The sequence below is a fragment of the Lepidothrix coronata genome, unplaced genomic scaffold, assembly GCF_001604755.1.
Source record: "Lepidothrix coronata isolate B3197 unplaced genomic scaffold, Lepidothrix_coronata-1.0 Scaffold12, whole genome shotgun sequence".
NCBI classification, from domain to species: Eukaryota; Metazoa; Chordata; class Aves; order Passeriformes; family Pipridae; genus Lepidothrix; species Lepidothrix coronata.
This window is the reverse complement of record NW_016690192.1, coordinates 3,579,719-3,592,600: the sequence shown is the minus strand read 5'-3', so window position 1 is coordinate 3,592,600 and position 12,882 is coordinate 3,579,719.

The window sequence follows — 12,882 nt, the reverse complement described above, 5'->3', positions numbered from 1 at the left end:
TAAGGCAGCAGGAACACCATCAGCTCCTGGTGCTTTATTGGTCCTGAGAATTGTAATTGTCTCTCAAAGCTCCTCAAAATATGGTATTTCTATAAAACAGCTGAGCTGTCTGGATTATAGCCAGTATCTCTTTTTTTCACCTCACTATTGAAGAGATCACAGTATTTTCTCTATCTCTTTAAACTTACACTATAATTTCCACTTTCGTCCTTAATCATGCTCACTCACTCCTCCACACACGGATATTCTTGTAGAATGTGTTCACATTATTAAGACTTTTCTTCTCTCTTGTCATGTGTATTGTGTTTTATTATCTGATGTGTCATTTAACTCATCCTCCAGCTCTATTGTAATTCTCAGCACAAGGTGGCTTCTCATTCTGAAGACAAATAATTATCTCTCCAATAGCTCTTTAGCCTCTATACATAAAGTTTCAGCTGCAAGTTTCCTCTCTGTGTTTCTAAAAAAATCTCTCATTCACTATCAACAGGTTTCCAAAACCTCAAGCCTCTCTCAGTTATGATCAGCAATATCTGGGTTTTCTGGATATGTCAACTATTTTGTCTCGCGGGCTCATGCATTTCATTGTGTTGGGTCATTCTCAGCATTGTTTCTTTGAGGTCATACACTGAGCAACAATCTGAAGACTCTCTGAATATAACCTGGTCCTTTGAATAAATAAATACAGTGTCAGGCTGACTGACATCAACTCCATTTAATCTTACAAATGTTCTGGTGCTCTTCACAGTTGTCAGATATTGCAGAACTAATTCATCTCTAGTACTTAACAACATTAGAAGATCATTCAGAATTCTTTCATATTCCACATAGAATCCAGTTTTAATTTCATTGTGTGCTTCTAATGTAGGTTCATATAAATCATTATGATCAAAATAAACTGTATGTTATCCTTCTATTCCGAGGGGAAAAAAAGAGACATTCACTGATAACTTCAAAACCAAGAACTTTCGAACACTGTCAATGACAAAGACTTTATCCATTTCATCCCTTTGAGTCTTTACAGCTCAGTATGTTTCTGGACAGAATTATGCACTGTGCTTTTTTGCAATGACAGGATACTATGGAGGTACAATCCTTTGTCTCAATGTTTCTTTCCTGTATTACAGAAATAAGTTGGAGATACTAATTTTTCAAACAAGGCAATGTATAAGACTTACTAATTTCATATAATTTGGAGACCTTATGGTCAGATTAACTCAGAAGTTCCATGTTTGCAAATTCCTGTCCTCTCTCTGTGGGTCGTCTATCCATAGAATCAACTGATCGGGGCTTTGTTTGTTTGAGGGGATTTTTTCCAGTATTTAAATGAGCTTTATTTGTCCTTTGTCCTTCAAAATATCTGACTTATGAAACACTTCTGGCCCCACCTCTCCTACCAACATTGTTCTTGCAGTTACAGGATCACCTTCCAGAACATCAGGGGAGATAACTCAGAGATGCCAGGCTATGAAGTCTGCAATGCATCTTTAAGGATTTTGATGCCAAGTGTTTATGAATGCCGACTTGGATACAGCCTGAAATGCTACATGTTTGAGCCAAGGTTCACAAAACATTTGAACATGAAACAGTCTGAAGCAAGAAAGTGACAACCTTGATCTAAAGCCATTTTCACATAATTCTCCTTAGATGCCAGAAATACACCAAGAGTCCTTTATTCTCCCTAAGTGAAAAAGGCACAGCTCTGCATCTCTCTCACAAGGGTGAGAAGGGGATGTTTTAGACCACTTTATACATGAATCCAGGTTTAGAAACACCATTACAATGAACAACTAGTGCATGCCTATACCATTGTGCTCAGCTGAATGGAAGCAGAGCAGTTCATTTCAGTATCATAATAGATCCTTTAATGCTCATTACTGAAGTAGTTGTTTCTATTTCAAAGGACAAATTCCTTTAGTCTCAGAAAAAGAAGTTTTATCCTGGCATCAAGAAGTTCAAAACATTAGTTTTCAACCTGTCCATTTTCTTAGTACAATCATGTTCTGACCAATGAAAAACACATAAAATCCTGCAGTTTATTCTCTTGTCTTTATAAGACTATTTTTTGTTGTTGTTGTCCTGGTGCTTCAAATGAGAAAACTTCTGTGAACTTTGTTCGGAAAGAGACACCGTGTGCTTAATGCATTCCAGGAGTCCAAACTGTTCTGATGCCACTCTTAGGATTCTTCATTAAAAACAGCTGAACACAAGCAGAAGGGATTAATATCTTTGTTCCTTAATTATTAGATCAGTATCCATGTATAGCTGAGATTACTAAAGCGGGGAAAAGACACTATTTTTTAAGACTGTAAAAATGCTTTTAGCCTTAAATTCATCCAATCAGAGACACTCACAAATCAGTTTGAATAATTTCTGTTTATAGTTGGTGGCACCTCTTATTTTCTGAGTTTTGGGCAGGCGGCATTTACTGCAAGAGGACAGTTCATTCAAAATGTTCCAAATACTTTAAATCTACAGTTGTCTGAGTTTGTTATGTTGCAGAAAAGCTCAAGAACAAAGATTTTCAATTGTGTATTTTACCTTAAAAAGACTTGGGCAAGACCCCTTGAATACTTCCTTTCTTTTCATCAAGATATAAAACAGAATTATTATCTGACCTATTTGTATAAAAACAATAGAAATGGTGTAATTCTTTGCTGTCTTGTAAAAAGGCGGCCTGGGATCCCACCAAAGCCAACGGGTAATTCGCAGTGATCTCATCGGCAGGAACTGTGCTGACACTTTCCCTGCCAAGAGCAATTCTCTGCAAAGGGACTTCCTGGACAGATAAGGGTAAAGGAGCCTACTGCATACATTGTTATTCCAAAGGCTAACTGGTGAAACATATGGATGTTGAACAACTCCTGGAGACCAGCTCAAGTGCACGTGGCAGCTGGAAAGAGATCACTTTAGAATCACCACCTCGAGCTATTGTTCCAAGCACATGCGACAAACTCAGATTTTCTCCTTTCTCGACAAACTCAGATTTTCTCCTTTCTCAGGGAAATTTTTCCCTTACAAATCCATTTCTCTGGAATGTGAAGAGAGCTTCTACGAACAGGCCTGAGCAAGATAGGCCATGATGAAATAATTATTAAGTTCACGATGTTGGTACAAATTTTCCTATATATTTTTAAGGCTGCCTAAGCAAGATTGTATAGTGAAAAGTTGACTTATAAAAGTGTCATTTAACTGCTCTGTATTCACTGTTGTGATCAGTGTTAGGTCCTTGACAAAGACAGAACTGAAATACTGTGGGTACTTTGTGCCCACAGCCAGAAGTTTTCTTTAAGAGTTGTTTTTGTTCAGTAAAGTAGAATCAGGAAAAGGGAGGCTCTGAAAAAAAGCTGCAGCAGTTCCTTGAAAATAAGAGTATTTTCTCTTCTAGAAAGCTCCTAAACATCTTTTTCAAAAAGAATTGTACGGTCTATTAAAAGTTTAACAGGACTTTGAATAGCAATTACAAATGCTTATAAAGTTTCACTATCTGCCTAGATCTGAGGGATTTTCGGACACTTCTTACTCTCTTCAAGTTTTCATCCACAGGTTTGCTAAGGATGGCTTTGTCCTTCCTGAAGCCCTCTCTCTGTTAAGCCAGCCAGCCCCCATTTGCTTCTGCAAGCATCATTTTCCTATTAGAAAAGATGTTTTTATTACTCTCCTATCATGCTGAGCAGTGGGGGATATTACTTCTCCAACAGCTGGAGTGCAAGGCCTCTTACCCTGTGGGGATCTGGCAAACCAGTTGCAAACTCAGTGGAGCAGTGAGCAAACTCTGCAGAGAGGATGCCTTGACTGTGGGCTAATAGCACACAGATCACTCCATTCCTGCAGAACTAAAACCAGGCCACTATTTTGCTTTTTAAGAGACAATAGGTCTCTTTTTCCCCTCCTCCCAAACAGGCCAGGCACAATAGCTCCAAAATGAAAACCTTTTGTGCACACATATTATTTGGTTTCAAGCTGCCTGGAGTATAATGATGATTTTTTCAGCTCCTCGCAGCTGCCAGCATTTCTGACAGCCTGTGCTAGGAGATGGGAGTACTGAATATCTTTGTGTGTGTTATTTGCTATGATTTTTAATTTATTTTTTTACAAACTTTCAAAAGGCTGTTTAAGAAATTGCTGCCAGCCCTCCTGGTAACCCCGATGTATTTTCCTTATGGAAGGAAGTTCAGCAAGGAAAGCCACCATTCAGCTTTAGAGAACACTAAGCTATTCTGTGCTAAAACAGAAACTTGCAAATCCTAGGGAAAATTCTGGTGAAAGAATGAGGAGAGGGAAAAAAGTCTCTCAGAAACAATAGAAAGGCTCTTCTCAGACTCATATAAGAAATAATGTTATTCAGAAAAGAATAAAACTCACAATCTATTTATCCTCTTCTCATCCCTTTCCCCCATCTCAGTTCTTTTCTAAGAGAGGAGCTCCTGGAACTCACCTTTTATACATTCCCTGGCTGGGGTTACAGCCAAGTGTGAGTAAGCACTAATGCAGTTTCAGATATGTGGCTACGTAAGTGGCTCTGCAGGACTTAAATTACTTTTCAGGGGGGAGTGGGGTAGCTTCAGTCCTCTTTTGACATCTTTGGTAAGTACTAGCTAGGAAAGAAATAAAATATAGTGATTTTCTTTTGCTACTGTCCATTTTTAAGAGTTTTTTATAGAGACTTTTCAAATAACTGAGACTTTGCTGTAGGTTGTCCTGGTAAGAGTGTCCTGAACAAAACCTGATAAACTACTAGATGACTACATCCAGACAGACCACCATGTGAACAAACAAGGTTTTGTCTCAAAGGAAAGGTTATGGAGGTACTGTAACTGCAGAGAACTTTCCTCCCTCAAGGACTGCTAGTTGTGTGTATGGTATCAAGATGCAAGATTTCACCTTTAAACTTGTTCCTAAGAAAGCCATTAATCATGACACTTCCCTCCCTGACAGAACAGAGCAGGGACTTCACTGGCTCACTTTTCTGCCATGCCACAAGTGTGGAATAGGAGTGATTTTGTTTTCTGGCATATGAATCCTTTATCAAAGACCAGACATCCACCTTTCAGGTTGCTGACACTGAATTCAAGGGCTACCCCTCTACCCTATCTGCAAAGGCTGAATTGGAATCTTCCGTTATTCAATACTTTTGAATAAATGATCTCATTTTTCTATAAAAAACTTTCCAGTGAAACTAAGGCCATACTTACAGTGTGACATAGGGATCTGTATTCCTCCTTCAGGTGAGGCTGACCCAGGCTGATGACAGAGTGCACCTCCAGAAAGTATACATCTGTATTTTTTTGGCACTTAAGGTTTGCTCTTCCTAAAGCTTATAGACCCATTACCTCAATTTGGTGTATGGAAGGGAAGCAGGACTGATTCGTTCTGGGGAAAGGAAGAAGATGCTTGCAAAGGGCTTTTGGTTCTAGGTTTGTCCTGCTTGGAGAGGAAAAAGGAGAGAATCCAAACCCAGAGTGTTGCAATGACCCATCTTTCACAGCAAGAACAGGATCTGAGTGAGTTCCGGCTCAGAGCACTGCAGTCAAACTCTTGAGACCTTGTCAAGACCTGGGCTCTGGTGGCTTTTAGCTCAGGCCTATCCCCAGCAGCCATTCCCAGTGTTGGCAAGGAAGGGAGCAGAGTTGCTGCTATTCACAGCACACTGTCACAGCCTAAGCCAGGGGCCTCCTGCCTTGTGATTGCTGATTTCAGTTCATTTCTCTGATTTACAGTTTCCTGATTTGCAGGTTGTTAAAATACTTGTAAAAAACACTAGTCTGGAAAATGTTCCTAAATAATTACGTTGATGACTAAAAATCAGGCTGAAAGGGCTTTAATTCATAGCAGCTTATACAATAAGGGAGATTTAGGGAGAGCTTTTATTCTCAACTCGTATTTTTAATGTTTCATTCGTGTTCATATCCTGTACTACAGACCCCAAAGTGAGTTTACATGGGTAAATTCTCATTCTACAGTTAGGAACTAGTTCATTCTCTGGAAAAGCTTTCTTAGGCAAGTAAATTTTTCTATCTGAAGGTTAGTGTTGTGTTTATGTCCTGGAGAGCATGTGGGGAAATAGAGCATTTTCCCATTTGGAAGGGATTGTGGGAATTGAAAGGTTGGTGTTAAAATAGGGAGTCCAAGCACCAGTGGGAAACTGAGGTCAAAAAGTGCCCCGTCTACTTGCTGCAAGTAAAGATCACAACTGAGGCTATGGTCAGGGATTCATGCAGTACAGCCTCAAACACCCTGGATCTGCAAATGAACAAGACACATTCAAGACTATTTTGATTGTTACCTTTGGTGTTGAGAGCAGAGAGATCTGTTGTCATTAGCCTGGGCTAATGTTTAGACCTGCAGTAGTGTCATCTCAAGTTTCTTATTTAACTAGTCCCAGCTGTGTCAAATCCTGCCTGCAACAGAACTAGAAGCTGGAATTAACCATTGAACCTCCCAAAATGTATGACTGACTGATTCTATTGTAAGGTCTGGTTAGGACCACTTTGACATGTCTTCTGCTGGAAAATGTCTTAGAAATGTCTTCTTCAGAAACACATCTGCTACTTAATACCAAGACAACCCAGAATATCCTGAGTGGGGCCTGGCCAGGATGGAAGAAGGGCTTTACCACATCCCAGGGGGATAAGTTTAGGGTATTGTGAGCTGTTTCTGGTTTTGTAATGACTCCCAGCAGGGAAAAAGCTTGAGATTCACAATTTTTAGCGGATGAGATAAACATTCTCTGCTCAACTCTGTTTGCAAGTCTTATGTTATTTAAAGGCCTCAAAGAAAGTAACACAAGTACCTGACTACAAGCCTTCTTAGGTGGGGTGGAGTAGTTTCTGCCTTAATGTAAGGTAGACTACTGGATTTTGCCCATCAAATGCAGTAACAGACACATCTTTATGCAGAACATTGTAAGCCAAGGCTGTTCATGTGCTCCCATCAAATAGAACAGGCACTGCTCCGAGGTGCCACAGGCTCAGTTGACTAATTTACAGAAAAACAGAACTTCTGGAAGCCTTGCTAATACAGAATTTCCTAAAAGTTTGGAACTTGCTTAATGTATTAACAGAAGCATTGAAAAAAAAAAAAAGGCCTTGGTTAGTTAGTGCAGGTGTTTGTTTGTTCTGCCAAGGGGCAGGCATGAGGGAGGGCAGCTGTTTTCAGCTGAAACCAATTACCTTGATGAGTGAAGTAACTAGGGCTGTAAAAACACTGTCTCCTGGTGCACTGGAAAGTTAGATATGCCCAACATCTGCCTTTGTCAGGGCAGAGCTAAATGAGATGACCTACCACCTGCCATGACTTGACAGACTCCTCTTTGTGGAATAGTGGCATCCTTCTTGTCCTGCTCTCAAGAAATATTTGTCAGCCAACATTTGCTTTGTTTCATCCGTCTACCCCTCATCACACCTCCTTGTGCACAACAAGGACGTGCTAAAATACTGTGCTAGCAATCAGCTTGGAAAACGGTAAATTGAAGGGATGTCCTTTGGTGCTGTAGTAAGTTACTAAAAAAAAGGAATTATTTCATCTACTAGAGGAATTGATGAAGCGAAGAGGAAACAATGTCTTGATCAAAAGTTTTCATTGAATTTTAAGATGTAAAACAGCAGAATGGTGGAAGATAGCCTAGCTTGGAGAAGAAAGAAAGATGTTTCAAGAGTTGCCATATCATGGCAACATGGTTATTATGGCTACAGAGTGGAAGAGAAGAGCTTACTAGTAACTCAGGGTGAATTTGCAAGCCAGATGCACATACTTCCAGTGGACAGACATATAACTTTTAGTGCCAAGTAAACTGCAAACACCTGAGATAAGCAAATTCTACCCTCTCCTTTAGCAATTTCCACAGCAGCAAGCAGTTTAATTTGCAATTAGCTCCTTATGGTTTAATTTGCAGTTATCTTCTTGTGTGCAACTAAGGGTGAGAATATGGAAAGAGTCAGTTTTAGGATCAGGTCTGGGTCTTACCACTGAAGTAGAGAAGTCTACTCTGCTCTACCACAACTTTTGCCACTTATATCCCTTAAGGGACCCCTTAAGGAATTCCCAAGGATGCAGCACAGACTGAGGTTGAGAGATTTTAAAAGCCATTTCCACTTTCTTCACACATGTTAATAACGTGTGTGAATATTGGATTTTATTATTTCCTCTTTGATTTTATGGCTATTGCAGATTATTCAAAAGCAAACTAAAAAAGCCATTTATTGCCTGGTTTTGTTTTGTTTTTTAAACCTGTTACACTTTAAAGCATCATGAAGAGTTCCAGATCACACTCATAACAGCAAGAATGCTTTACGAATTAAAAGAATTTGACTGCAAGTCTGAACACCACCATAAATGGAGGGGTCGGAGTCCATGTGGAGCTGTAAGGTCAGTAATGGTTCTGAAAACCCAGTGAAATTGTTCTGTAACTACTGACTGAAGCACCTCAAAAGTCTGCCAGCTTTTCTAAGGCTGCCTTCCCTCCCCAGATGATCCTCTATGACTAGACTGATGATCTCCTGATAACAAGATATCAGGATAACATCTTCCTGATACTTTGGGTCTTGCTAGAAAACAGATGTTCTTGGAGTACTTGACAGTCTCACTTTGGACACTGGTAGGAAGCAGAAATTGGAGAACATAGAAATAAGAAACTATCTTTTCTTTTTTTTTTTAATTCACCTGATTGTTTTTGAGCCTTGATACTGGGAACTAAGATTTGGGCAAGGATCCAAATTGGCTCTTCCCCATGAAATCCATTCTCCTGTCCCTGCATGCACATTAAGGTGAGTATTAAGTCTAGTATTTCAGTTTTAAATCTCAAATCCCTTGCTTAAGTTCCAAGCCAAACATTTGCTGGGGGAGACACAGGCACAGCAGATGAGTAGCCTTCTTCCAAGATACCTGTTTCACTAAGTGTGTGATGAAATAACAGGTTGTACTGAGTGGTTCTACACGTTTTGTCCAAGACTGCAGGAAGGTTATTTTCCTTCTACTGCCCTGTGGAAAAAGTGTCCCACAGACCAATTTATAGTGATGGGTCCTTCTGGGGTGTTGGTTGGGTTTTTTTAACTTTATCTCACCCACTAGACTTAGGCCAGTACCACTGTTGGGGATGGCAGGGTGAAAACCATCCCAGAATACTGATCCACATGACAAAAACAGATTTTCTTTTGACAGCAGACATCCCAAATGTTTGTACTGGCAAATATGAGGGGCAATGTTGGAACGGGCTCACCAAACCTGTGCTGCTGTCACGGGCACTGCTCGTCACTTGGGGGCCTTAGGTTTGTCACTCAGACAGTGACAAGTAAAGTGGAAGTAAAATTCTGAAGTAAAAAGTGCTTCCATTGTTTCAGGCCACTCCTGCAAAAGGAATTCTGCACAAATCATGGCAGTGCTCTATGCCAAATGCTCTGTAGGAAAAAAATCAAAATAAGTACTAAGTGACTTAAATGATGCTACTGGCTTCCTTCAAATTATTCCAAATTAAGTCATTTTTGAACTTAAAACCTTCAGTTTAAAATAAACCAGAGAGCCATCAGGGAAGAAAAACCTGAGTGCCATGAAAAGTGAGCTCTGAGTTCATGGATATGATTCATTTTCCCCTTTCCTTTCCATCCATTTGAGGGCCAGCCAAATTCATCTTTTACCTGGCCTTTCTTTACCCTGAAACTCAGAGTAATGGGAGGAACAGAAGAGCTGATGTGACAGTATGTTTGTAGAAGGCTCTGCCATGGGTGTCCTGTGAATATATATACACACAGACAGGTATAGCATAGCGATAGAGAACCTGGGCCTAAACAATACATCTGGATTGTATTAAATGAGATTTGCACAAAATTGTGTCTCTTCATTTCTTCTAAGTTAGAGATGGAGAAATCCCTCACACACACACATCCACATAACCCCTCCAGAGTATGGCATGAACATCTGAAGACCCCGTGATCACAATTTTTATTGTTGATGCTTGCTTTCACCACGTCTAACGTTTGCTCTGAACTGACTACTTCTAAGAATGTCACTCTTCACAATGTGCATGGATATTAATCTTCCAAAGAGGAATTTAAATGGCAGGGTGGACCCTTCAAGCTAATATAGGGGAGGTGATGCCCTGCCTGTTTTTAATTAGAGCCAGCTTGCTTAATGAGGTAATGTTCTGTTGTGTTGGGTTATCTCCTAGAAGACAGGGCAGCAGGCGAGCTGTTGGGGAGGGACACTTGAAAAACATCACAGGCAGGCTGTTTAATGTTAGCACTATCATTCATCACCCAGGCTCTTTGGAGAGCCTGACAGACGGAGCACGTCCTGTGGGGACTCCGTCAGCCGCTGGCGTGCTGCTTAATGCAATTTAGCCAGATGTATCAAAGCGGCAGGCGAGACCCTGCTATTTGGACAGCATTTATAGCATCCCGGGCAAATAGTCAGGAAATGTTCAATAATGTGCCTTGCACAAGTGTGGCAAGAAGCAGATTCTTAGAGTGACGGGTTGCCAAGAGAAATCATGGCAGTGCCTCATTCCAGCTTTTAGTCACATGCTGGTTTTGTTGTTATTGTTTGAGGGCTTATTTTTGCAAGGGCTGTCTCAGTTTGAGGTTTCCAAAGACCGGATTTAAGGTGTCTTGAGTACGCCCATCTGGTTCCTGATCAAGAGGACGAATGTGTACAGCAGGATCCCTGTCCCGCTCGTGCACAGCATGGATCTGGGCACAGGGCCGGCTGGAATGCTGCAGCCCTTCCCAGCAGACAGAGCCGGGCAGAGCTGGCTGCTCCAGCAGTCCAAACACTCTGTTCCCAATGCAGAAGCAGTCAGTGATGTTTGGGCAATCAGAGAGCAAATACCAGTACAGACAGGGAATTTAGTGGGGCCTTTGGCTACATCTCTAGGCTGCAGGCTCCAGTCTGGTACACTGACAGCCTCTGTTATGGAATTTAAGAGGGGTTCTGCAGAGTATAGTTCAAGTGCACCTAGTTGTTTGACACTCAGATAATAATGATTCCCAAATTTTGCCATCTGGACCTTTTCCTGAAAACTTCAGTATACTCACAGACCTGTCTTTGGTTCTCAGTGTGGAATGGGTGTGTCAGATCTCTCCATCAGTTACACGGTTGGAGGATTGCTCCCTCGGGAGAGCAGAGCCTGCAATGGGGACAGCAGATACCCTTGGGAAAATGGGTTTCTTCTCTTTCTGCTCCATGTCCTGGTGCCCAGACAGATTGCCACTGCCATTAGCTGCCAGAAAAACCCTAACCATAAGCCGTGTGGATTCTGAAAGCAGATGTGCTTTGTGGCACTGGTGTTTTGCTATTTAAGTCTAAAACTTCTTTGCCAGCAAAGGAAGATAAAAACATGGTTAAAGCACTGCCCAATGGGCTGCTGGCAAAAGACATGTAGCTTCTACAGAGGGAAAAGTTCCAGTGGGCCTGGAAAGGGAATAGTTGTGATGTGTATTTTCTGCCTAAAGGCCAAAGCCTCATTAAATTCCCAATGTAGAAGCAAAGCTGTCCTTTGCACCAATTTTTTTAATTACTAATGTTATTAACAAAGCTCTCCTCAAAACCACTCTTCTAAGGAGACCCCACACTTCTCCTGGGAGCCAGAACTGCAGTGAGGGTGAGGGACAGACATGCAACCCAGACACCTCCCCACATGCTGTGGTGTCAACTTCACCTGCAAATTCAGCTTTGGCTCAGGGTTGGTGTATAAAAATGTAAAATCCATCTGGGCCTTGCAGCCTTGGAAAGCTCTTTGATGATGTTTCCAGCAACAGAAATGTAGCATGTGCAGAGCCTTGCATCCTGTTGCTAATAAGTCTGCTTTTACACCACTCTGCTACACTTATTAACTTTCATTTACATATTTTTCCAATAATCCTTTTTACATGTGACTAGATGACCATAAATCCTAGAGAGTGAAGATTGGAGAGTATGTTGGAAGAACAAGTGCTTGGGCTCAGTTTAACCCCTCAGTCCCCACTAGAAAGTCCAGGACCAGAGCAGCAGTCTCATTCCATGCGCCCAACAGAGACAAGCTGGCAGGGAAGGGAAAATGCTTGGAAGGGAACAGAATTTCTTCTTGTGGTATCCCAAAACAAATACAAAACTTGGTGTTGCTGCCAAGTTCCAAAATGGAAATTAATGCAGAATGGGGCATTTGAAATGTTTTGCTAGCAAGTGCATGCCATGGTTCTGCATCAATATTTAGCTGTTGATGAAATCCCACCTGTGGATTTAGCAACCAGCTTCACTAAACAAAATGGCCTTCCATGTTTGATGATATATCATAAACAAAGGAAATCTGGTATAGCTTCTTAAGACAGGACAGAATGGAGTAGTGTGTGTGAAACACCAGCACTACCCAGAGCCATGTCCTCCTATTACAAAATAGGGGATTATGGAGGTGGTGGGGTGGGAAAGCACCAACACTAAATTTCTAGGTTTGAGTTCTTCCCCCTGCTACCCTTGGAATTCAGCCTTCTCACTGAGAGAAATGGTGACAACTTGAAATATTGTCATATACATATATTATTATTGTTTTAATACATATATACACATAGTTGCTTCCAATTACCCAGGAATAACTGTTTCCTCTACTGAGCCAGCTGCATAGATGGCTGAACAATCTGTCTGTTCAAACATACTTCAGTCAACTTTCTGTAGCTGATTTGGCAAGAATTTTTCTTTCTACAACTGGATCTCCTCCAGTAACAACTTAGACAGCCTTTTGACTTTAGGTCACGGCTGTATGACACTGAATCCTTTCATTTGTCTCTCTGCAAGTAATGATGGGAAAACCAAAGGAATGCCATGTCTCTAGCTGAGAATGGGCCGTTTAATTCTTTGTGCCACACAGCTATGTGTCAGCTGGTTTTACACCAAAAAGCAGAACAGATTACCTCAAAA